We start from the raw sequence: 27510 nt of genomic DNA on the forward strand, positions 1-27510 counted from the left end.
GCAGGAGATGGAGACCTAATTGCTCTACATGATGAAATGACAGGGATTATGGCCCCCAAATGTCACATGGTCTGGCCCCTCAAAAAGCCTCCATCCTTAACCAGGACTACTTTTCCCCTCGGCCACTGTGCTCCAGCCATGCAGGCCTCCTGTGGGCTCATGGAAGGCATGGTGATTCCTATGGTCACACAGCCTTTGCAGTACCCTCCTCTTGGCATGTGCTCCCTGCCTGACCATACCCACCATGTCCCCAATCACCTGGTGAACACCTACTCACCTAACACACCATGGCTCATAGCCACATGCTGAGGGGAGCCTTCCGTTATTTTCAGGATGCCCTCATAGCTCCACGGACTCAGCGGTTTTTGTACACTTGCCCCAGCTGTGATTCTGCATTCAGATTTCTAATCCCATGATTTGACATCACACGATGAACTGGGTACTCAATACATATTTGTTGATTCATTCATCCAATAAAAAATAAACGAGGGGGGTTGAATTTTTGAAGGTGAGGAGGCTCTGAAAATGAACAAGCTGAAATAGGTGAGCATTGTCCTGAGATGTGGGGATGATTGGTGAAATGGGTGAGCCAGAGGAGAGGGGTGCCAGTGAACAGGCGACTGCAGAACTTGTCAAAACAGAAATATTATTACTCAGTTTTCTGCCCTTTGCGTTGCCATGACACCCCCCCCCCCCCACGGTTTCCTCCAACCTTCAAGAAAATGAGCCGCATGCTGGATGTTTGGTTGGCACTGGGGTGCCCAGATTGTCCCCGAGCTGAGAGGAAAAACAAGCAGAGGAGAGAATGCAAGGGCACTGGGAGTAGAAAGCAGGAGCTGTAAGTGATCAGGACTTCATAAGTCACTGGAACTTGAAGGAATCTTGGGGACATCATTGGGTTTCCACAAGATGGGAGGGAGGAAATTCTAGCAAATTTTTGTTTAAATCTCAAAGGACTCAAAATCTGGGCTTTAAACACAGAAAATGTTGTGACTGATTAGCAATGTCCATCATGAGCAGTGACAGCTAAGTACATAGACCAGCCTCATGCTGGGGCCCCCAGGTCTACCATTTAGCTTAGTGTTTGCTCAGCCAGAGCGCCAAGACTATGTCTTACTCATCTGTTGTGTCTCTACCATTAGTAGTGAAATGGGGCTTGTAGGATGGGGGGAGATGATGGGGGAGGAGAGGGGTACAGCAGAGCCAGAAGCAAGTCTGAGCCCCAACCAGACAGGGCAAGACACGTGGATCCAGGTCATGACTCTGGTAAATCCCTCGATGAACTGGGGCAAGCCACCTTGCAATGCTGGGCCTCAATTTCTTCCATTGCAAAGTAGGTCAGTGGAACTTGTGGCAAGTTGTAGGTGAAAGTCATGACTGCTTTCAGATCAGGCACACGGGGTTCAAATACTCCCACTGGCTGTAGGACCTAAAGGCATCTCGGTCTTCTCATTTATAAAAGGAGGGTGAGAATCCTTAATGCACAGGACACTGTGTCAGGCTTAGAAATTGTATACGTTACCATTTACCAAACATTTATTATAAGTGAGGCATCTTGCTGGGCTTTTTATGGGCATGATCTCACTTGGGGAAGGCACAGTGCCCAGGACCTGGCCAGTTCTCAGGGAGTGTTAATTCCCCATTTCCTATAGGATCTAAGGAGTTTGTGGTTATGGAAGGGCTGTATTATCCACAAATCACCTTCAGAAGGTGATGGCAGTAACTACTTACAGCCCTTCCCCCCAAATGCTCCAATCCTCCAGTGATGGGCTGTCACAGAAGATCTGGACCCAGTTGTCTTTTATGACTGGCCCGAGGGCTGCCAGAAGAAAAGGGCAAAAGTGCCATAATGAAAGGGCAGACAATTACCTTCCCTTATAATTACCATTTGCAGTAATTAAATAATAATAGCCTTTTGTAGGCCCTGAGAACTCAAAGCAGCCCACATGGATAACATCTGGTTCTCTTCTCTTCTGCCAGGAATTGTGTGCCCACAGGGACAGGATGGGGAAATTGAGGCAAAGAAAGAAAGAAACCGAGCCATCATCCTATGCCATACACCAATCAGGATGTCGGAGTCATGAAAAGATCTTTAAAGAAGTGACTCAGACTGGCAGACAGCTGGGGGCCTGTGTTTGGGGTCCCGGCTCCGATGCTCACAAGCTGTGTGGCTGTGACTGGTTCGCTTACCCTCTCTGGGCTTCGTTTTTCCCATATGTAAAATGAGATGGAACCAACACTTGACCAATAAGTCTGTTGTTCTAGGCTTTATTCCATTCATGTATAATACTAAGGAATTCTTTTGCCACTGGGTTGCAAGAGCTAGAAATCCATCCCAGGGTAGCACATAAGCAGAAAAAGGTTACTGGCTCACAGAATCCAAGCCATGCAAGAAGCAGAGGTCTTGGGAACAAGTGAACCAGGGTCAAGGACACTTCAGGCCTCCTTCCTCTCTGCCTCCCTCATATACCAACTTTATTCTTTCTCCACTTGTCTGCCGAGCGCACCAACAGCTATGCTAACCTGAGGTTTAGAGCTTCAGCCGCCTAATGGACTCTGCTCTCATTGGCCCTGCTTGAGTCAGGTGACCACCCTGGGGCCAATCAGCTGCAGCTAGTAGGGCAGCGTCTATAACACCCCTGGCGACTGATAGGGATGGAGTGAGGGAAGGGCGCCCTCAAGAGGTAGGGGGCACTGGGCAGGCGAAATAATAGTTATTCACTAAAGCGAAATTCTTGCCCAGGGCCTGTAGAAAAGCGAAAGAGAAGTGTCATAAAACCAGAGCAATGGTATAAATCACCAGGAATACAGAAATACTGAGAGGCTTGCCTGGGAGGGGGCGGGGGAAAGCTGTAGAGGCTTCAGACAAGAGCTCGCTGATCTGTATACCCAGTCCTATTTGGGCACCGTTCAGTATGCTTCAGCAACCAGGGGAGACGCGGTCTCCAGGCTTCTCAATGGCCTGGGGGAAATACTCCATGAGTGCCCCCCGTCGGTGGCACTCGGTGCCCCGTCCTTCGTAGGGGGAATGCTGCAACTCTTATTCTAACCAGGTGGTTCCAGTGAGGACTGGAAGGTCAACGTGGGTCAACGTGACCCAAGCCAGGCCAACCAGAATTCTTCTTCCCGCCTTGGGCGCCTAAGGCAATGGCCTCAGAAGAAACCGACCAAGAGAATAGAAATCCCCTGCTGAGAGGGGCAGAGTCCGGGGAAGAAGGCCCTAGGCAGCATCCCCATGCCTCCACCCAGCACCCCCCCCCCCCCCCCCACAGAGTGCAGCCTAACTCCAAGTCCCCCTACCTTGGCTTGGCTGTGATGAGCCAGTCGAATTCCCCTTGGGCAGGTGTGCTGGTTTTCTAGGGCTGCTGTTAACAAGGTAACACAAGCACAGGAACTTAGAACAGCAGGAGTTTATTCTCTCACAGGTCTGGAGGCCAGAAGTCTCAAATCAAGATCCACACTGCCTCCTCAGGTTCTACAGAGAAATCCCTACAGAGAAATCACAGGGGCTACCATTTAACCCTCTATGGCGTGCTCTGCCTTGTGTCCTTGTAACCCACAGAACCCTCACTCATATGTGCCTTGGCATTAGGCATGGATTGATACCCCGCCCCTTCCTCCCCCCACCCCGTTTTTCCGGTTCTGGACTCAGAACATTTGAAAAACTAATTCTACCTCCTTTAGGGGAATGTGATCCTTTTCTGACCCTCAGGGTTTGTTTCTTACCTATAAACATGGGGCTAATACCATATATCCACAGAGTCGTTGAGTTGATTAAATGAAATGGCCCACGGAAGACCCAGTCTCACCATTTATACTCTCCATCCAGCTGGTCTCCTGAGCCCTGATGGCGGACAGAGAACCCAGGTCCTTACAGAGGAGTAACCACATGACGCCTCGTTCATTCATCAGGTTCCCTAGACCCGACAAAAGCAAACATCTGCAGAGCTGAGGGCTAGTGCCTCCTTCCAAGTCTGTTGGCCCCAGAGAAGGACAGGAATCCGAAGGCTGACAAAATGAGGTTCGCAGTCACATAGGAAAATCCCAGAGATCAAGAAAACACAATGTTGGTAGCTGCTCCCCACCCAGTCCTCCTCCACCCTGAGTGCCAGGCCCCACACTCAGTTGCCCTTGACCTCACTTCAATCCTCAGTACAACCTGTGTGGCAGCTCTCGGGATCCCCAGTTTACAAACCAAGTTGCTGAGGCTCAGGGAGATGTGGCAGTCTCAGGCGAGCAAGTGAACGGTGGGGCCCGGTGGGACCCCACATGCTGCACCTGTGTTCACCACGTTGCCTCAGCAAAGCTCTCCCCCTGAGTGTCTCCTCCCCACGAGCAGTAACATCGAGGCCCTTAGAAGCCCAGCGAGACGACCTTCTGAACGTCCCTCCTCCTTCAGACTTTGTCTCATTCACAGTTGTACGCTAAGTGGCTACAATAGTGCCTGGCACAGAGCTGGCAGTCCATAAATATTTGTTGAAGAAAATAATGTGGGTAGAGAGGGCATTCCTGCGGTTAGTGCCTCAGGGAAGGGATAACAGGACAACACAGGTAACAAAGGGCTCACGGTCTGAACGTTTTCCTGTCAAAACCCTAGGCCCTGACATTAGACCTATGACCTAAGAGAACATTTGATAATCCCTGAGAGGGCAAAAGACACCCCTTCCCGCCCACCCTTTCCTACCCTGGAGATAGGAAAGGAGGAAGGAGAATCAGAGGGGAGGCAGAAACAAAGCTTAGAACGTTCAAGAGCCCCAGAGAAGGGAGCCCCAGATGGATCTGGAAACGGAGGCCCATGGGCACCCCATATACCTGGTGCTCTGCACACACAGACGAGGAGGAAATGCCTGCAGCTTTGTCCAGGCAGGGAGTGGAACAGGCTGGGAGGGGCTGAGGCGACGGGGGGGGGGACCTGGGGCAGGGCGGGGTGGGGTGCTGGGAGGCCGGCCTTCCTGAGGCTGGGAGCTTACAGGAGCACAGAGGTCTCCCATGTGCTACCCCAGCTGGAGTTCATGACCCCGGGGTCCCATCCGGCTGGCAAAGTCTGCAAAATGAGATGTTTGTAAAAGCGCTTTGCAAATCAGGTATCGCAGGTCGTTTACCAGCTCCACTTCTCAATCCATCTCCACCACCTTCTAATCAGTGGGAAGCCTTGATTCTGACCATGGATTGATTTTCAACCCTGCTTTTCAATGTCTTAATGAATTTTTGTCTTTTTCTGAGTCTTCATAGGTACGATCGTGGGTGTGCCTCTAGCTACTTGCTGGAATCCGATTTTAAAAGTTTGTCCTCATCCTATTTAACTTTTCAGAGCATATGTTGCCACTGACCACTTCCTCCTGGGGAAATTCTTACCTCCCAGGACTTCTGTGACACCACTGTCACTTAACACTCCCTCTGCCTCTCTGATTACTCCCGTTTGTTTTGCTGACTTCTCTTCCTCAGCTAGGTTTTTTTTTTAAGATTTTATTTTTAAGTCATCTCTACGCTCAACATGGGGCTCAAACTCACAACGCCAAGATCGGGAGTCACATGCTCCACTGACTGAGCCAGCCAGTGGAGCTCTTAAATCTTGGTCTCAGCTAGCTCTTAAGTCTTGGTCCCCCAGGGTGCCCGGGTAGCTCAGTCAGTTAAACACCAGACTTCGGCTCAGATCAAGATCTCGTGGTTCGTGGGTTCAAGCCCCACGTCAGGCTTTGTGCTGACAGCTCAGAGCCTGGAGCCTGCTTTGGTTTCTGTGTCTCCCTCTTTCTCTGCCCTTCCCCTGCTCGCACACGTGCTCTCTCAAAAATAAATAAACATTTAAAAAGAAATTTTAAAAAAATCTTAGTCTCCCTAGGATTCATCCTTGGTTCTCTCTTCTCTGTGTAATTTCTTCCACAATCAGTAGCTAATGCTACTCAGGTCTTTTCTTGCCTTTACCCCATATACCACTGGGTCCAGCTGGGTGCAGCTGGGTCCAGCCTCACCTGTCTGTTTGTCAGTTGGTAAACATCCATTTTGAAATAATTTCAAATTTATAGAAAAGTTCCAGTAACGGCACAAGAAACTCCCAGATATCCTTTACCCAGGTTCACCATTTGTACACATTTTGCCTCGTTCACTGTTATTTTATCTCTATCTAAACATGTATCTTCACATACACACAATACACACCCATATGGAGATATCCTGCCCCTTTCCACTAAATATTTCAGGGTATATTTCCTAAGAACAAAAGTAGTGTCTTAAAGAACATAGGGGCGTCTGGGTGGCTCAGTCAGTTAAGCATCTGACTTTGGCTCAGGTCATGATCTCACGGTCCGTGAGTTCTAGCCCCACGTCGGGCTCTGTGCTGACAGCTCAGAGCCTGGAGCCTGCTTCACATTCTGTGTCTCTCTCTCTCTCTGCCCTTCCCTCCCCACCTCATGCTCTGTCTCTGCTCTGTCTCTCTCTCAAAAATGAATAAACATTAAAAAAAAAATTTTTTTTTAATAAAGAACAATAATACAATCATCAAGCACAGGAAATTTAGCATTAATATGACTTTCTTGTCTAATCCACTGTCCATGTTCAAATTTTGTCAATTGTTCAAATAATATTCTTTATAATTATTTTTTCCCAGTCCAGGATCCAATCCAAGATGATGCAACGATTTTATTTTACTTATTTTTTTATTATTTATTCTTGAGAGACAGAGAGAGACAGAGCATGAGCAGGGGAGGGGCAGCAAGAGGGAGACACAGAATCCGAAGCAGGCTTGAGGCTCTGAGCTGTCAGCACAGAGCCCGACGTGGGGCTTGTACTCACAAGCTATGAGACCAAGTGCTGAGCTGAAATCGGACGCTAAACCAAGTGAGCCACCCAGGCGCCCCAACGCAATGATTTTAATTGTCATATCTTTTTAGTCTCCTTTAATCTGAAATAATTCCTGAGACTTTCTTTGTCTTTTTTGACCTTGAGATTTTTGAAGATTCCATGGACAAGTTATTTTGTAAAATGTCTTCCAGGTTTGGTCTGTCTGATGCTTCCTCATGACCAGAATCAGATGACACATTTTTGGTGGGAATACCATTGAATGTCTGTGTCTGACCTAGGGCATTTGACCCCCCAGAACAAATCTGTTTTAAATTAATACTCCCCTCTTCTTTTTTTTTTTTTAATTTCTTTAACGTTTTATTTATTTTTTGAGACAGGGAGAGACAGCATGAACGGGGAAGGGTCAGAGAGAGAGGGAGACACAGAATCTGAAACAAGCTCCAGGCTCTGAGCTGTCAGCACAGAGCCCGACGCGAGGCTCGAACTCATGGACTGCGAGATCATGACCTGAGCCGAAGTCGGCCGCTTAACCGACTGAGCCACCCAGGCGCCCCTATACTCTCCTCTTCTATATGATACAATCATTTTCAGAAGTAATCATGAAATGATACGAGTGATAATAATGGCCTAGAAAAGAAACACAGAAATACCACTAAACTAAAAATATGAGAACATATTTCTTAAAATTATAGTACACAAAAGGAAAACACAATCGTTAATAGTGTTTAATTACGTAAGAATAGGGAAGAAAAACATATCTGTCACAGAAATGCATAACAACCGTACAGTTCCTGTTTTTGTGCCTTAACTGATGTAAATTTCTCAGGACTTCATCAGATTCCACCTTATTCATATGTTCACGTTCAACAGAAAATGTAGCCAGGTTTGTAAATCTGTCTATTCACAACTGATCAAAGAATACTTTTTATTAATGTTAACTATCTAGAAAAGTTTCTTTCGTATGAATCATCAGATATACAATAGTTAGAAAAAGTATTCAACACAGGGGCAAGTTTGGAAGAGACTCATAAAAATCCCTTTCACAATAAATCCAAGAAATTGCAGTGCAGCTCCTGGCTTTGTTTCTTTGGGATTGATACTGATTCAAACATCTCTACTGTCAAAAAATTTTCCACTAAAACCCATTCACCAGAAAATTCATTCGTCAAATATTTCTATTATACTTGGTTAAAAACAACAACAACAACAACAACTTCCAAAGTTTTTCTTCTTTTGCAAAAACAGACAAAATGGCTGAAAACTAACATTGTTTGATCCATTGTCTTTCAAGTGTATCCAATTTTTGCTGAAAACGGTTGCAAGCATCCAAGCATTTCCCTTTTATTTCTCCTGGCAGAGTAAGACCGGCATCTTCTGTTGCTCCTCCCCGCTCCCTTCTTGGAAATCTGATTATTTTTTTTTTTCTCTGTAAATGTCCACTTCCCTACATGTGTTGCTGCATAGTTAATGGACTTCCCCACAGTTTCTGTCCGCCCAGCCTTCAAGAAACAATGTTAAAGCTGGATATTATACCGTCCAGTGATCAAGGTCGATCCTGGCTGATTCAAATATTTTTGTGTCTGATTGACCTCACCTAAAACTTCACACTTGATAGAAGATAAACTCAGGAGAAAATAGTCATGTTCGGCAGAGAGCACAATCGGAACGGATCCTTCTTTGGATCACACGGTTCTTCAAAGGCTGAGGTTAACTTTTCAAACATCGTCTCCAGCACATGCACAGCTTCGTGTGAGCAATCATTTTGTCTGGGAAAGCCTTCTCACTGTTCCTCATTCTGCAGTATTTCCCATCAATGAAGCGAGGCTGAAAAGAATGACTTCATTTTTTTCTTTTTTTTTTTTTAATTTTTTTTTCAACGTTTATTTATTTTTGGGACAGAGAGAGACAGAGCATGAATGGGGGAGGGGCAGAGAGAGAGGGAGACACAGAATCGGAAACAGGCTCCAGGCTCCGAGCCATCAGCCCAGAGCGCGACGCGGGGCTCGAACTCACGGACCGCGAGATCGTGACCTGGCTGAAGTCGGACGCTTAACCGACTGCGCCACCCAGGCGCCCCTGACTTCATTTTTTTCTAAAGTTCCAAAAAATGTCACGCATGGGAAAAAGACCCCAGCTAGTCACACAGGATGTCAGAATTAAACTGACTGGGGCTTAGTTTCTTTGCCATCGCTCTGCTCCCATTGCTTATATTGAGTGCACTATTTGAACACGGGATATGCAGTTGCTGGGGGCGCGGGGGTGGGGGGTGGGGGGGCTGAAGGCAAAAACTGCACCAGTTAGCTTGAATGGATGAGAACTGAAATTAACTTACTCTGAAAAAAGAAACACATTCTGCAGAATCCACATACACCGGGGCCAGCTGTGTAACTGGGAATTTGCCAAATAAACTCCACGTCGATCCCAACGTTTATTAGAACATAAGTGATTAAAATATGCTAATTTGAAATACGTACCCGGGTATTTGTGTATATATGTATACATATACACATAATTAAATATATACCAAATATATACTTAAATATATAGTTAAAACTCAAAATAACGGCAGCAGTGGCTTAGATGATTTCAGAGAGGGCTGCTTCATCACCAAATCGCTAGTACATGGTGATAATAAAAAAGAAATCAATGTTATCCAGTTTCACTATTTTAAAATTTTAGAACGCAATTTATTCCTTACTGCCTGCATGCAGGGCGGTGAGTCCCTGCCCCACAGCCACACCCTTGATATGCCACTGATCCTGGGCATAATATCAGGAAGCACACATGTCAACTCTTCCTGATACTGGCCATGTTAGCTTTGATCTCTTGGTGAAAGTAGAAACCTTTGTGAAGTTTCCATGTTTCCCTTTTTAAGTAGCATGGGAGAGATACTCTGAGACCACATTAATATCCTCTTGCTTGTGAGCGTTTACCCACTAGTTCTACCATTCTTTGGTGATTTTCTAATTCTTATTCCTTCTATATTTAGTAGATGTCATGTTATCTTTCTTTCTTTCTTTCTTTCTTTCTTCTTTCTCTGTCTCTCCTTCCTTCCTTCCTTCCTTCCTTCCTTCCTTTCCTTCTGTATGGACTCATAAATTATTTCATTCAACAGGTTATAATCCATTATTATCATTTATTATTTTGACTTTCAGATTGTTCCTGATTTGGCCAGTGGGAGCCTCTTCAAATTAGCTCCTGTATCCTCTTGATACGTCCCATCGTTCTTTTGAGCACTTCCTTACCTTCTGCTGTGTACCAATATGTATAATGCATAGCAGTATGTGTCTATGTGCCAATATGTATGTCAGTACCAGGAAAATGACCCAGGGTCCCCCAAATGGAATGTTGGGGACCCCATTGGGGCCCAGTGTGCAGGGTGGTGCCAAGAATATTGGTGCAGGGCTGAGGCGCCTGGGTGGCTCGCTCACTTGGGCATCCGACTTCAGCTCCCTGAAGATGAGGTCACGACCTCACAGTTTGCGGGTTTGAGCCCTGCATCGGGCTCACTGCTGTCAGAGCCTGTTCGCTGCTCTCAGTGCAGAGGCCACTTCAGATCCTCTGTCCTCCCCTCTCTCTTCCCCTCCCCTGCTCACTCTCTCTCTCTCTCAAAAATAAACATTAAAGAATATTGGAGCAGGAGAGAGCAAATCTGAGATCTCCTTTGGATTTGGGCTGCAACACCAGATACTATGTTAGTGGTACTTGATCATGGTGCTGCAGTACGGATTGGGGGATGTGGGTGTTACCTGGCTCACGGTGATTCTCCCAGTACTAATTCATCATGTCTGTGTTTCCCATGCCCTCAACCAACAAACGCCATTCGGAAAACCACTCCTCCTGTACTCAGCTACTCGGACCGCCATGACAAAATACCATAACCTGGGTAGCTTAAACAGCAGAAATTTATTTTCTCACGTTCTGTTGGCTAGATATCCAAAATCAAAGTGCCAAGAAGCGTTGGTTCCTGGTGAGGACTTTCTCCTCAGCTTGCAGGGAGCCACCTTCTCCTCATTCTCACGTGGCTTTTTCTCTGTGCGCACATGAACAGAGAGCAAATTCTGATGTGTCTTCCTCTTTTTTTTTTAATTTTTTCAACGTTTATTCATTTTTGAGAGAGAGAGAGAGAGAGAGAGCATGAGTGTGAGAGGGGCAGAGAGAGAGAAGGAGACACAGAATCCGAAGCAGGCTCCAGGCTCCAGGATCTGAGCTGGCTGACAGAAAGGCCTGATACGGGGCTCAAACTCACTGACCAAAAGATCATGACCTGAGCCAAAGTCAGACGCTCAACGGACTGAGCCTCCCAGGTGCCCCTCTTCTTCTTCTTACAAGGACACCAGTGACCTTATTTAACCTATGACCTTATTTAACCTTATTTAACCTCCTTAGAAGCCCTATTTCCAAGTGTAATCATTGGGAGTTAGAGTTTCAACATGAGAATTTTAGGGGGACACAATTCAGTCCCTAATATTCTCCTTTAGTTCTGGCTCTATATTTTTATACAACCCTGCCTTCCTGGCTGCACTGATTGGCCGAGGGGCAAGCACCTGACCTAAACTTGACCAATCACAGCACCTCACTCTCCTCCCCTATGTGGAATAGTCCACCCAAAACACATGACTCAGACTGACTTTGGAAGAGAAGTTATCTTTCAATTTAGAGCAGAGGTTCTAAGCTTTTTTTTTAAAAAGTTATTTATTTATTTTGAGGGAGAAAAAGAATGCATGCACATGTGAGCAGGGCAGGGGCAGAGAGAAAGACAGAGAGAGAGAGAGAGAGTGAGAGAATCCCAAGCAGGCTCTGCACTGTCAGCACAGAGCCCATCTTGGGGCTCCAACTCACCAACCCTGAGATCATGACCTGAGCTGCAATCAAGAGTCAGCGGCTTAACTGACCGAGCCACCCAGGTGCCCCTTGCCAAGATTTTTTTTTATATATAAAAAGCTAAATAGTAAATATTTTCAGCTTTGCTGGGCAAGGGGGTTATGGTCTCTTTCACAATGATCAATTCTGTGCTAAATTCTGCCCCTGCAGGTGAAAGCAGCCAAAGGTGATAGATAAATGAATAGTACTGGTAGCATTTGGTCTGTGGCAGGTGAAGTTTGCTGAACTTGATCTACAGCACAGAAAAATGAATATGTGTTCATAATGCAGCTTCCTATTCAAATCCTGGCTTCATCACCTGCTAACTTTGCAACAAAATGTATATTATTTAACATCTCGATGCCTCAACTTCCTTATTTATAAAATATGGACAAATAAGTATTTTGTTTGAATCAGGCCGGGTGATGCTAGCTGCTGTAATAAACAGCCCCAATATCTCATTGACTTGGTACAACAAAATTCTTCTGTTTGTCATACTCCACTGCTGACGGTCAGAGGCCAGTGGTGCGTTACCAGTTCTGCTCTGTGAGGTCATCCCAAGACCGACGCTCATGCGGTTCCATCATCCTTAACACATGGCTTCAAGGTTGCCCTGTCCCCAGCCCACTGGCAGGTTAAAGAAAGACAGCACAAAGAAGGCTGTACTGCCTTGAACCAGAGATCATTTCTACTCATTCCATTGGCAAGCGTTAGTCCAATGGCCCCAGCCAGGTGCATGGGGACTGGGAAATGCAGTTCATCTGTGGGTCCGGGAAGAGGAAACGAATTCGATGAGCATCCAGCCAATCTCGCCAGGGACTCCAGGTTATCATGAGGATTGAGTCAGAGAATTCTGTAAAGAGAACAGTGGCCCTCCTTAGCACTCAAAAAAGGTTAGTTTTGATTATCACTGAAGCTAGATGGGGGAAGAGGAAGGCACTATTTTCCTTTTTGGTAGTAGAGCCATATCAATGTCATCTGAGAGCCACCTGCAGTTATGGCTCATATGAGTGGGGAAGGCCAAACACGAGGAAGAGATGCTGACACAGAAGGAGAAGCCAAGGTGAGAGTCCTTCCTGTTTGCACTAAAGCACCTGCTGTAATCAAACCTGTCCTTCTCTAGTCTTGGTGGGTCTGCAATTAATAACAACAATAAGGGGAGCCTGGATGGCTCAGTGCATTAAGAGTCCAACCCTTGATTTTGGCTCAGGTCGTGATCTCATGGTTCCTGAGTTCAAGCCCTGCGTCAGACTCTGCACTGAGAGTATGGAGACTGCTTGGGATTCTCTCTTTCTCTCTCTCTCTCTCTCTCTCTCTCTCTCTCTGCCTCTCAGCAAGAGCTCTCTCTTGCTCTCTCTCAAAATAAAGAAATAAACTTAAAAAAAAAAACGTTAAGAGTAGCAAACGGGGGTGCCTGTGTGGGTCAGTCGGTTGGGCATCCGACTTCGGCTCAGGTCATGATCTCACAGTTCATGAGTTCAAGCCCCGCATCGGGCTCTGTACTAACATCTCAGAGCTTGGAGCTTGCTTCTGATTCTGTGTCTCCCTCTCTCCCTGCTCCTCCCCCACTCATGCTCTGTCTCTGTCTCTGTCTCTGTCTCTCCTTCAAAAATAAATAAAAATATTTAAAAATTAAAAAAAAAAGAGTAGCAAATGTTATATGCCAGAAAAGTTCTTAGACACCAACAATTTTCAAACATCAGCCACAACCCATGTAGGGAGAGGGGCCATGAAGGGATTAATACCAATATTTTAAAAAAATTTTTACATTTATTTATTTTTGAGAGAGAGAGAGAGAGCACGTGCGCGCATGCAGTGGGGGAGGGGCAGAGAGAGAGGGAGACACAGAATGTGAAGCAGGCTCCAGGCTCTGAGCTGTCAGCACAGAGCCCGACGTGGGGCTCAAACCCACAAACCATGTGATCATGACCTGAGCCGAAGTCGGACGCTCAACCGACTGAGCCACCCAGACGCCCAGATACCAGTATTTTTTAATAAACAAAATAGATTAGACTAAACTACAACAGAAATTATCAGAGTACATCACACACAGTAAGGGTAGATATTGTTTTATGACTTCTGTTTTATATTATGTGTGTACCGGGCTCTGATATAAAAAAGCTTTCTGATTGTGGGTTACAGTCACTGCCCTAATTCACTGACCCTTCCCAACAACGCAGGGAAGGAGGTGTCATTATAACTCTGTCTGTCGTGTAGATGGGAAGACTGAAGCACTAAGAGGTGCCCTCACTTGCCGGAGGCTGCATGGTAGAAAATAGCATAATTAGTGTTTGCTGCCCACAGTTTGGCTCCTGAGTCCCACTCTAAAATCTACTCTGTATCTTTCTAAGAAATCAGTACCTTTCCTTTGGGCTTAAGCTTCTTCAAATTGGGTTTCTGTGCTGTGCAAACCCAAGAGTCCTAGCCAATGGAAGCTGGGAGGGGAGGGTGTGGGACGGGCCCAGGAGGTGGAGAGAGGAGGCCGGCTTCTAGACTGGGCTCAGCCCAGAGACCTTCAGCGGGGCACCTCACCTTTCCCAGTCTCTGTTTCCCCCTCCTGGGAAATGCAGACAGCAACAATATCTCCCTCAGAGGCTTTTGCCAGGAAGAAGCGAGATGACCTAGAAAAGCACCTGTCCTCTGTCAGGCTGGGCGTATGGGCGCAGGAAGCAGGTGTGCAGGGCAGGGACAGCACCTATAAAGATGTAGGGGTGGCATTGAGCACAGTAAGGAGAGATCAACCAGCCACAACTGGAGGATGGGAGGCCAGGCAAAGCATCATGAGTGTCAAAGGCCAGGTGAGGAGCATGGATAGGATCCACTAACCCTGCACAGTCCTGGGAGGTTCCGGAAGGGTGAAGAGGGAAGTTCCCCAGGGTCCTAAGGCACAGACAGGCATTTCCGGTGAATTAAACTTGAAGAATACACAGCATGGTACCTCCATCCCAGGTGGCTAACAGAGGAAAATGGAGTCAAGTATCTCAAACTTATGACTCAGGACGGGTTGGGAGCACGAGGGGGTTGAGGAAACCCAATGTCCGACCTTGGCTGAGGCCTCCGCAGTTCCCAGGGTTGCACAGCAGGCTCCGTGTGGAGCAGGAAGCCAGGAGCTGCTCCAGAGGGCAGGCAGCTGTGAGGCCTCCTCTGGGAAGTCACCCTTTGATCTCCCTAGCAGCCGAGGGGTCCCACTTCCTGCATCCCAGAATGCCTGGTCCAGAAGGGACCTCAGAGGTCATGGAACCCAACCTCATTGGACAGATGGGTCCAACGGAGCCTCGAGGGGAGCAGGCCCCCGCCAAGGTTGCACAGGTAGCCAGTGGGTGACTGGGGAACCTGCGTGGGGGCCACTGTGCTCACCCAGCGCTGCCTCCACTCCTCAGTGTTCCTTCTGCTTCCTCCAGCTCTGCGGGAAGCAGGCAGGGAGGGTCTGCTCCTTCCGATCCCTCTGCTGTGGGGGGTCCATTTCCTGTCAGAGCTGAGTAAGTTCAAAGGCCCCTGGAACGGTGGGGGAGGGGCCTGGACAGCACAGGGCAGGGAATGGGTCTTCAGATCACAAAGACCACTTTATCTGTTGAGATTTTAAGTGGACAGATGCCAATTTCCTAACATCCTTTCTTCTGACGTGGCCCCGGGCAAAAATTCTCACACGGGGTGGCGGCAAGGAAGCTGAAGGTATTTGAGCCCTACTACATGCCGGGCTCTGTGCCAGGTGCATCTTTCATAGACATAACAAGCCTCCGCGGTAGAGACCGGTTTCCTCATTTTACAGATGAGGAAATGGAGCACAGTGAGGTGAAGTAACTTGCTCAAGGTCACACAGCTAGCGTCTGAACCCAGGTGTCTCTGATGCAGGAGCCTCAACAGCATTTCGCTTCAGGCCACATCAGTGCCCAAGGGGTTGCGTTCTGGATAAGCTGAGTTCCACCTCTGTACTAGGGTTCTCCAGAAGAACAGAAGCAATGATAGATGGGTAGATAGATAGATAGATAGATAGATAATGGGTAGGCAATGTATTGTAAGGAATTGGCTCACTATGAAATTACGGAGACTGAGAAGTCCCATGATTAGCTGGACGTAAGCTGACGGTGTAGTTAAAGTCTAAGCCCAAAGGCCCAAGATCCAGGAGAACTGATGGTGTCAGTCCCAGGCTGAGTGCAAGAGACCAAATTTCCAGTTCAAGCATTCAGGCAGACTGTTAATTTTCCCTTCCTCCACCTTCTTGTTCTATTCAGATCCTCCACAGATTCCACCCACACTGGGGAGGGCAAGACACTTTCCTCAGTCTACCAATTCACATGCTAATCTCTTCCAGAAACACCCTCACAGACACCCAGGAATAACGTCGAACTAGATGTCTGGGCGTCCTGGGGCTCAGTCACATTAATGCAAAATTAACCACCACAACCGTTCCATCCATTTGTTCTACCACCACTGGCTAACCGTCTGGTAGGCGCTGGGTGCTTTGGGTACAGAGATAATGAAACGAGACAGGATCTCTTCACCCTCGCCGTGTGCCAGGCAGCGTTCTACGTATTTTACACGAAAGACCTCATCGAATCCTCGCAACAATCATGCGAACTAGAGCCTAGCGAATATCCCTGTCTTACGGGGAGACACATTGAGACACAGAGACCTGAAACCATGCACTGTGGACCCACAGCTAGGAAGTCATGGAGCTGGCAGTCAAGCCCCCGGAGTCCATGCTGCTGACCATTGTACCACACTGCCGTGTTGCACCTCCTGAAACTCAGTCCCCTGGGAAGACAGACGTGACTCCAGGCAATTATAATAAAGTGTGAGAGGGGCTGGGTGAGGGAAGTTCGGGGCATTGAGGGCGTGCAGAGGAAGGGCACACACCAAAGCCAGCTTCGGTGATCAAGAAAGCCTTCTGAGAGAATGTGACAGTGAACCCAAGGCTTAAAGAGTAACTCAGGGGCGGGGCGCCTGGGTGGCTCAGTCGGTTAAGCGGCCGACTTCAGCTCAGGTCATGATCTCACAGTTTGTGGGTTTGAGCCCCACATCAGGCTCTGTGCTGAGAGCTCAGAGCCTGGAGCCTGCTTCAGATTCTGTGTCTCCCTCTCTCTCTCTGCCCCTCCCACACTCGTGTTCTCTCTCTCTCTCTCTCTCTCAAAATTATATAAACATTAAAAAAAAAAAAAGACTAAGTCAGGGGTGCCTGAGTGGCTCAGTCAGTTGAGCATCCAACTGAATGTTGGCTCAGGTCATGATCTCATGGTTCGTGAGTTTGAGCCCCGCATCAGACTCTGCTGTCAGGACAGAGCCCGCTTCAGATCCTCTGTCTCCCTCTCTCTCTGCCCCTCCCTTGTTCTCTCTCTCCCTCTCCCCCTCTCAAAATAAATAAATAAACATTAAAACAATTTGTTTTTTTAAGAGTGAAAAGTTAGGCCGAAAGGAAATGGGTCCCAGGCAGAGGGAGAAACATGGTGAAGGGCACAGTATGAAAATTGAAGGAAGGGCAATCTGACTAGAGCTTGGAGCCTGGAGGGGAATGTGGAATGGTGAGGTTTGACGCTGAAAAGGGTAGGAGGGACCAAGCATCCTGAAGGGCACTGAGTGCCGTAGTAAGAAGTTTGGGTTTATCCAATAAGCAATGGGGAGCTGAACTGTATGGCCCTGGACAAGTCACTTTACCTGACCGCACTTCCGTTTCCTTATCCATAAATTGGGAGTAAAAAGACTGTACTTTATATGCCCATTGAGTGGAAGAGATGAGACAATGCATTTGTAGTAGGAACCTCCCAAAAGTTAGTTTCCAGCCTCCACCACCCCACAAATTAGGAAACAAAATGTGCAGATACAGCTGAACAAGTAAAATGCCGCAGGAGCCAGGGGCTCCCTGTGTGCCAATAAGGAAACTTTGAGCAGCAAGGAACAGAAACTCCAACTAGATACGACTTAATCCATAAGAAGTTCATTTTCTTACATAACAAAGGAGAGAAGTTCTAGAGTTTGGAAATCCAGTGGCTCAATGATGTCTTCAAAGAGGTGTCAGCCTCCTTCCCATGTTGGCAATGTCTTGCCTCATCATCACAAGATGGCTGCAGCAGTGCCTGCCATCATACATAGACATGACAATGTTTAGTGAAGAAGGCATTTCTTCCTATCATCTTTAAAGGTAGAAAACTTTTATTGAAAACTTCCCTATCAGACTTCCCCTCAGGTCCCACTGGCCAGGATTGGATAGCATACTTTTCACTAAGCCAATACTGCCAAAGGGAATGTAATCATCATGATTGGCCTAAGCCAGGGCTGAGAAGGGGCTTGTTTCCTGAGTGCTTGTCCTCAATGTGGCAGGACCCAAATAAAACGAGCCTTTCCAGCAAGGAAGAAGGAGGACTTGATTTGGCCAGACGATTAGCATTATTTGGGTCCAAGCTCTGGATGATAAGATTAACTCCATTTCCCTACCTGCTTAGATTCAGGTGCCAAGATCAATCTATGACCCCTGAGATCAGGATAGACAGAGCCCAACGCCCTGAGCCTTAGAAACTGCCTCAGTAGGGCTGGGGGAACTGAGCTATGCACCCTGCGTCTCTTGGGTCCAGCTCAGTGCCTCTGGCAGAAGCACTTAACAATCCACAAATATTCATTGAGCACCTGTTTTGTAATGGGGACAAACAATGAGCAAAACTCACTGAGGGACCCTGTGAGGGCAAGCTCTTTGAGGGCGCGGTCCCTTACAGAGCTTGTCCCCTAGCTGAGGAGACCATGAAATAACCACACAGGTGTGTGTGAAGTGATGGCCAGAATCGGTCATGGACTGACAGTCACTGATGCTGTAAGAGGAAACAGCAGGGAGGCTTGACCCAGGCAAAGTGGGTTGAGGACTTTGGATTTGGTAAGTGTCATTTTGGACCCAGGCTGGGCCACTTACTGGCTGTATGACTCTTCAAAGGCAGTTTGCTTGACATCTCTGTGCCTTACTCTCATTGGGAAACAGCAAAAATCATGGTAACCGCCCCCGGGGATTGGTAGGATAACAAAATGAAACAACGTGGCCTCTCGGACCATCCATCATACAGTAACTAAGAAACCTTATGCCATCAACAATCCAGTACAGCGGAGGGGCCGAAATTTCTGGCTCAAGCCAGAGTGCCTGTGTTGGGAGCCTGGCTCTGCCCTCTTCTAGCTTCGTGACCTTGAACAATCGCATCATCTCTTTGTGTCTTGGTTTCCCCATCTACAAAATGGAGCCAGCAACAAACAGAGGTGTTGTAAAAATTACACAGACGACATATAAAGAGCTCTCAGCACAGGCCTGACGTAGGGTAAGCTCGAGAAATGTAAGCGAGGGCTATTATTATTGTTGTGTTGTTGTTTTGAACTTCATCACGAAAGCACATGTGAAAACGTGGTCGGGTTAGCGATCTTCAGTCTAGCAACGGCAAAGTCATTTTTCTTGCTGATATTTTAATAACAAATAACGGCGCTACCCGCACAGCTACGAATGTTAAGCATCCCTGGGCTTGATTACATCTAGATTTTCCTCCGGAGTACCGGCCGTTCCATTTCTAGCAGCAACACACCTTGAGCAGCAACCATTGTTAGGATAAACAAAGCAAGAGCCAGCCAGCTGCCGCAGGCTTCCAGACTGCTTCCAGCTTGCAGTTTGTGTCTAACCAATCGCGAGCTGCCGGATGCAAATTGTGTTTCCTAATTGATCCATCAAGCTCTGCGCAGTTCTGGTTATGAAAACTGGGCGCTGTGGGAGAAATGCCTGCGCGTGCAAACACTTAGCACCGGGCCCAGTGGACGGTGAGTGCTTGGGGAACACCAGCTATTGTTTTTAATATTACGTATCCCCGAGATGGTGGGAGCCTTGGACTCCCGTAAGCTGGAGGGAGCCTTCGCCAGCTCTGCTTTCCCTTCCCTTTGTAAGACCACTGAAGCTTCTGTAGCTTACCGCGGTAAACTATAACCACACCTACCTCAGGGGGAGGCGGTGAGGACTACAGGAGTTAGCGCAGCCTGTAATGTGTCTTGTCTTCTTCGGAACGGCGCCCGGTACAGCGTGAGCACTCAGCACCAGATAGAGGAATAGCCAACACTTGCCGAGCACTTCGCAGGTTCACTTCCCAGATTTAATCCTCACAACCTACCAGTGAGGCAGGTAGGCATTAATATCGTTCCCATTTTACAGGTGAGGAAACTGAGGCACAGGAAGGTTAAACGGCCTGATGTATGTTACACAGTAAATTGGCACATCAGCTGCTATGCTTGTAGGATTTTTTCAAAGTAGAGCGCTAATCTGGAGAGTCAGTAGAAGCACAGCTATACGTAAGAAAACCTAATAGCTTGTGCACAGGAGAAAAGGCCAGCAGGAAAACACTTCAAAGCGTAAATCGTGTTTGTCCCTAAATGGTAGGAATATGAGAGGGGGGCGAGAAGGCGAGGTGTGAACCAGGGCATCGACTTGGGGTGGGGGGGCAGTTGGTGAAGGAGGCAGGAGGTACAGACAAGCGTAGAAATGACTTTGTGAGGGGTGCCTGGGTGGCTCAGATGGTTAAGCATCCTACTCTTGATTTCAGTTCAGGTCACGATCTCACAGTTTGTGAGTTCGAACGCCGTGTCAGTCTCTGCGCTGACAGTGTGGAGCCTGCTTGGGATTCTCTCTCTCCCTCTATCCGCCCCTCCCCACCAGCTCTCCCTCTTTCTCTCCCTCTCCCTAAGTAAATAAATAAACTTAAAAAAAAAAAAAAAAAGAGCGATGACTTTGTGACTAACTGAACACGTGTGCAGGATCCATTCCTTCATTCCACAGATGGCGGGTCCCCGGAGCTGTTCTAAGAACCAGGATAGCACAGGGCAAGTAAATCCCTAAGCTCATAGAGCTTCCTTTCGACTGGAAAGAGACAGATAATAAACAAGTTCGCACATGAGGAGTCAGATGTTAAGCGTCTTGAGCAAAACCATTTGTGTATCTTGATCAAAACCATTCCTTGCGCAAAGAATAGCCATCCCAAAGGCTTTGTGACAAGAGCATCTCGGGTGTCGTGGTGGCTGGAGAGGGGGAGGGAGGGAAACAGCAGTGGAGGGGATCAGGGAAGCAGGGAGGCAGGGAGGCCAAACGAAGTTGGCCATTGTCAGGACTTGGACTGTTACTCTGAGTGAGACAGGAACCCGGGGGAGGTTTCAAGCAAGTGGCCGGCTTGACGTCCATTTTAAAAGGATCACGGAGGCTGCTGTGTGGGAAATAGACAGGGGCAAAGTTGAAAGCGGGGTACCGGTTGGGAGGCCTTTGCAATAACCCAGGGGATGGATAACAGTGGTTTCGGAGAGGCGGGGTCACACTGAGCACATTCAGTGTTGGGTTCCGAATGCGCTTTGAAGGGAGGCGTCAGCAAGGGAACAGCAAGAGAGGTCGCGAGTGGGTCCAAAATCTGTGGCCTGTGCCGGTAGGAGAAAAGAGTCGACCTTTTCTGAGAAGGGGAAGGCCGCCCGAGAGCCAGACGTGTGGAAGGCAACCAGGAGTCCAAGCTGGCTGTGTTAGGTTCGAGATACCTTTCGGATGCCCATGTGGATGTCAAGTAGACAGGTGGGCGTGCCAGAACGACGTTCAGAGAAGAGGTCCGGGCTGAAGACAAAACGTCGGGAGTCATCAGTGGACAGGTGGTATTTGAAGCCCAAGAACTGAATGAGAAGGCCCAGGAGTGAGTATCACAGAGGGGGACATGGTTTGGAAGGGAAGGTAAAGGGTTCACTTGTGGACACAAGAGTTTGAGGTGCTGTTGGACGTCACAGAGTGGCAGGGAGTGGCTTGGGAGGCAGTCGGGTCTAGAGACCGAGAGCCCAGAGAGAGGTGTGGGCAAGGGAGAGGCAGAGGTAACTGAGGTCCCAGCAAATTTATGTAAATGAAAAGCAAATCTCTACACACCTAAGCCCTTCTCCCAACTCCCAGAGTCAGGGCAAACAGGTGTCAATGCAGGTGTTCCACGGATTAAAACAGGAATTTGAACCTGCAGGTGAAATCTTCAACCCTGTGTAATGTGAGGGAAACACCCTCAGGGGTGAGGGGAGAAAAGAAAGACTCTGCCCTTCTCGGTTCTAAGGACCATCTGTCTCTCCAGGGCACCTGGATAAAGGACTCCTACGAGACCTGGAGGAACAGACGGAACAGAGATAAGGGTTGTACAGCTGGGAGTAGGAAGGTGGCTCTGATCATCTATTGCTGCATAACAAGTCACTCCAAACTGGTAGCATGAAACAACATTTTTTTATTATGCAAATGCATTCTGGGGGTCAGGAATTCGGACAGGGCACAATGGAAATGGTTCGTTTCTGCTCTATGATGTCTGAGGCCTCAAGCGGGAGACTATGATGGCTAGAGACTGGAATCATCTGGAGGCTCCTTCACTCACATGTCTGGCTCCTGGTCTTGAATGGCTGAAGGCTCGGCTTACCTGGGAATGCCACCCAGAGTGCTTAGACGTGGTCTTTCAGTGTGACTTGGGCTTCTTAACAGCATTGAGCTCTGAGCGAGAAGGTCCCAAGAACCAGTGTCTAGAGAGAGCCAGGCAGAAGCTGCTAAAAAGCCCAGGCTCAGAAGTCACATATTGTCACTTCCATCATATTCCATTGGTCAAAGCAGCCTCAAGCCCATTCAGATTCAAGGGGAGGGGACATAGACCCAGCTTTCCATTAGCAGCACTTTTTATGCCATTTACAGCCATTTTTTTTGGTAAGTTTTATGGAGATATAATTTATGTAGCATATGATAACACTCATTTTAAGTATATGATTCAATGGTTTTTAGTATTTTCACCAAGTTGTGCAATCTGTCACCGTAATCAATTTTAGAACATTTTCATTGTCCCCAAAAGAAGCCCTTTAGTGATCACTGTCCCCAGCCCTCTGTCCAGTCTGAAAAAAACTCTAATCTACTTTCTGTCTCCATAGATTTGCTTTTTCTGCATGCTTCATATAAATGCAATCATGTATGTAGTCTTTTGTGACTAGTTTCTTTTATTTAGCATAATGTTTTCCAGGTTCATCCATGTTGAAGCACGTATCAGAACTTCACTCCTTGTAAAGACCAAATACTATGTCATTGTATGGATGTGGCACATTTTGTTTATTCATTCACCAGTTGGTGGACATTTAGGTTGTTTCTACCTTTTGACTCTTTGTATACTGCTACTGTGAACATTCAGGTACAAGTTTTGCAGCCAGGGTTTTTTTTTTCAAGTTATTTATTTATTTTGAGAGAGAGTGCACACGTGCCGGGGGGGGGGGGGGAGGGACAGAGAGAGAGGGGGAGAGAGAATCCCAAGCAGGCTCCACGCTGTCAGCGCAGAGCCTGACATGGGGGTTGAACTCATGAACCACAAGATCATGACTGGAGAGTGGGCGGCAAGATGGCGGCTTAGGAGGACGCTGGGCTCACCGCACGTCCTGCTGATCACTTAGATTCCATCTACATCTGCCTAAATAACCCAGAAAACCGCCAGAGGATTAGCAGAACGGAGTCGCCGGAGCCAAACGCAGACGAGAGGCCCACGGAAGAGGGTAGGAAGGGCGGCGAGGCGGTGCGCGCTCCACGGACTGGCGGGAGGGAGCCGGGGCGGAGGGGCGGCTCGCCGGCCAAGCACAGCCACCGAGTCTGGCTTGCAAAAGCGGAGGGGCCTGACGGACTGTGTTCCCACAACAAGCGCGACTTAGCGTCTGGGAGGTCATAAGTTAACAGCTCAGCTCGGAAAGCGGGAAGGCTGGAGGACAAAGGGAGGGAGAGCTGCTGAGCCCACTGACAACAGAGCTCAGTTTGGTGGGGAACAAAGGCGCTCGCCAGCGCCATCTCCCCCGCCCATCCCCCAGCCGAAATCCCAAAGAGAACCTGTTCCTGCTGGGGAACTTGCTCGCTCCGCGCAAACACCCAACTCTGCGCTTCGGCGGAGCCAAACCTCCGGCAGCGGATCTGACTCCCTCCCGCTGCCACAGGGCCCCTCCTGAAGTGGATCACCTAAGGAGAAGCGATCTAAGCCTGCCCCTCCTGCCCCCGAGCACCTTGCCTACCCACCCCAGCTAATACGCCAGATCCCCAGCATCACAAGCCTGGCACGGTGCAAGTAGCCCAGACGAGCCACACCACCCCACAGTGAATCCCGCCCCTAGGAGAGGGGAAGAGAAGGCACACACCAGTCTGACCGTGGCCCCAGCGGTGGGCTGGGGACAGACATCAGGTCTGACTGCGGCCCCGCCCACCAACTCCAGTTATACACTACAGCACAGGGGAAGTGCCCTGCAGGTCCGCACCACTCCAGGGACTATCCAAAATGACCAAGCGGAAGAACTCCCCTCAGAAGAATCTCCAGGAAATAACAACAGCTAATGAGCTGATCAAAAAGGATTTAAATAATATAACAGAAAGTGAATTTAGAATAATAGTCATAAAATTAATCGCTGGGCTTGAAAACAGTATACAGGACAGCAGAGAATCTCTTGCTACAGAGATCAAGGGACTAAGGAACAGTCACGAGGAGCTGAAAAACGCTTTAAACGAAATGCATAACAAAATGGAAACCACCACAGCTCGGCTTGAAGAGGCAGAGGAGAGAATAGGTGAACTAGAAGATAAAGTTATGGAAAAAGAGGAAGCTGAGAAAAAGAGAGATAAAAAAATCCAGGAGTATGAGGGGAAAATTAGAGAATTAAGTGATACACTAAAAAGAAATAATATACGCATAATTGGTATCCCAGAGGAGGAAGAGAGAGGGAAAGGTGCTGAAGGGGTACTTGAAGAAATAATAGCTGAGAACTTCCCTGAACTGGGGAAGGAAAAAGGCATTGAAATCCAAGAGGCACAGAGAACTCCCTTCAGACGTAACTTGAATCGATCTTCTGCACGACATATCATAGTGAAACTGGCAAAATACAAGGATAAAGAGAAAATTCTGAAAGCAGCAAGGGGTAAACGTGCCCTCACATATAAAGGGAGACCTATAAGACTCGTGACTGATCTCTCTTTTGAAACTTGGCAGGCCAGAAAGAATTGGCACGAGATTTTCAGGGTGCTAGACAGAAAAAATATGCAGCCGAGAATCCTTTATCCAGCAAGTCTGTCATTTAGAATAGAAGGAGAGATAAAGGTCTTCCCAAATAAACAAAAACTGAAGGAATTTGTCACCACTAAACCAGCCCTACAAGAGATCCTAAGGGGGACCCTGTGAGACAAAGTCCCAGAGACATCACTACAAGCATAAAACATACAGACATCACAATGACTCTAAACCCGTATCTTTCTATAATAACACTGAATGTAAATGGATTAAATGCGCCAACCAAAAGACATAGGGTATCAGAATGGATAAAAAAACAAGACCCATCTATTTGCTGTCTACAAGAGACTCATTTTAGACCTGAGGACACCTTTAGATTGAGAGTGAGGGGATGGAGAACTATTTATCATGCGACTGGAAGCCAAAAGAAAGCTGGAGTAGCCATACTTATATCAGACAAACTAGACTTTAAATTAAAGGCTGTAACAAGAGATGAAGAAGGACATTATATAATAGTTACAGGGTCTATCCATCAGGAAGAGCTAACAATTATAAATGTCTATGCACCGAATACCGGAGCCCCCAAATATATAAAACAATTACTCATAAACATAAGCAACCTTATTGATAAGAATGTGGTAATTGCAGGGGACTTTAATACACCACTTACAGAAATGGATAGATCATCTAGACACACGGTCAATAAAGAAACAAGGGCCCTGAATGAGACATTGGATCAGATGGACTTGACAGATATATTTAGAACTCTGCATCCCAAAGCGACAGAATATACTTTCTTCTCAAGTGCACATGGAACATTCTCCAAGATAGATCATATACTGGGTCACAAAACAGCCCTTCATAAGTTTACAAGAATTGAAATTATACCATGCTTACTTTCTGACCACAATGCTATGAAGCTTGAAATCAACCACAGAAAAAAGTCTGGAAAACCTCCAAAAGCATGGAGGTTAAAGAACACCCTACTAACGAATGAGTGGGTCAACCAGGCAATTAGAGAAGAAATTAAAAAATATATGGAAACAAATGAAAATGAAAATACAACAATCCAAACGCTTTGGGACGCAGCAAAGGCAGTCCTGAGAGGAAAATACATTGCAATCCAGGCCTATCTCAAGAAACAAGAAAAATCCCAAATACAAAATCTAACAGCACACCTAAAGGAACTAGAAGCAGAACAGCAAAGGCAGCCTAAGCCCAGCAGAAGAAGAGAAATAATAAAGATCAGGGCAGAAATAAACAATATAGAAACTAAAAAAACTGTAGAGCAGATCAACGAAACCAAGAGTTGGTTTTTTGAAAAAATAAACAAAATTGACAAACCTCTAGCCAGGCTTCTCAAAAAGAAAAGGGAGATGACCCAAATACATAAAATCATGAATGAAAATGGAATTATTACAACCAATCCCTCAGAGATACAAACAATTATCAGGGAATACTATGAAAAATTATATGCCAACAAACTGGACAACCTGGAAGAAATGGACAAATTCCTGAACAACCACACTCTTCCAAAACTCAATCAGGAGGAAATAGAAAGCTTGAACAGACCCATAACCAGCGAAGAAATTGAATCGGTTATCAAAAATCTCCCAACAAATAAGAGTCCAGGACCAGATGGCTTCCCAGGGGAGTTCTACCAGACGTTTAAAGCAGAGATAATACCTATCCTTCTCAAGCTATTCCAAGAAATAGAAAGGGAAGGAAAACTTCCAGACTCATTCTATGAAGCCAGTATTACTTTGATTCCTAAACCAGACAGAGACCCAGTAAAAAAAGAGAACTACAGGCCAATATCCCTGATGAATATGGATGCAAAAATTCTCAATAAGGTACTAGCAAATCGAATTCAACGGCATATAAAAAGAATTATTCACCATGATCAAGTGGGATTCATTCCTGGGATGCAGGGCTGGTTCAACATTCGCAAATCAATCAACGTGATACATCACATTAACAAAAAAAAAGAGAAGAACCATATGATCCTGTCAATCGATGCAGAAAAGGCCTTCGACAAAATCCAGCACCCTTTCTTAATAAAAACCCTTGAGAAAGTTGGGATAGAAGGAACATACTTAAAGATCATAAAAGCCATTTATGAAAAGCCCACAGCTAACATCATCCTCAACGGGGAAAAACTGAGAGCTTTTTCCCTGAGATCAGGAACACGACAAGGATGCCCACTCTCACCGCTGCTGTTTAACATAGTGCTGGAAGTTCTAGCATCAGCAATCAGACAACAAAAGGAAATCAAAGGCATCAAAATTGGCAAAGATGAAGTCAAGCTTTCGCTTTTTGCAGATGACATGATATTATACATGGAAAATCCGATAGACTCCACCAAAAGTCTGCTAGAACTGATACAGGAATTCAGCAAAGTTGCAGGATACAAAATCAATGTACAGAAATCAGTTGCATTCTTATACACTAACAATGAAGCAACAGAAAGACAAATAAAGAAACTGATCCCATTCACAATTGCACCAAGAAGCATAAAATACCTAGGAATAAATCTAACCAAAGATGTAAAGGATCTGTATGCTGAAAATTATAGAAAGCTTATGAAGGAAATTGAAGAAGATTTAAAGAAATGGAAAGACATTCCCTGCTCATGGATTGGAAAAATAAATATTGTCAAAATGTCAATACTACCCAAAGCCATCTACACATTCAATGCAATCCCAATCAAAATTGCACCAGCATTCTTCTTGAAACTAGAACAAGCAATCCTAAAATTCATATGGAACCACAAAAGGCCCCGAATAGCCAAAGGAATTTTGAAGAAGAAGACCAAAGCAGGAGGCATCACAATCCC

Source organism: Prionailurus viverrinus, chromosome C1 (assembly GCF_022837055.1).
Source record: "Prionailurus viverrinus isolate Anna chromosome C1, UM_Priviv_1.0, whole genome shotgun sequence".
NCBI lineage: Eukaryota > Metazoa > Chordata > Mammalia > Carnivora > Felidae > Prionailurus > Prionailurus viverrinus.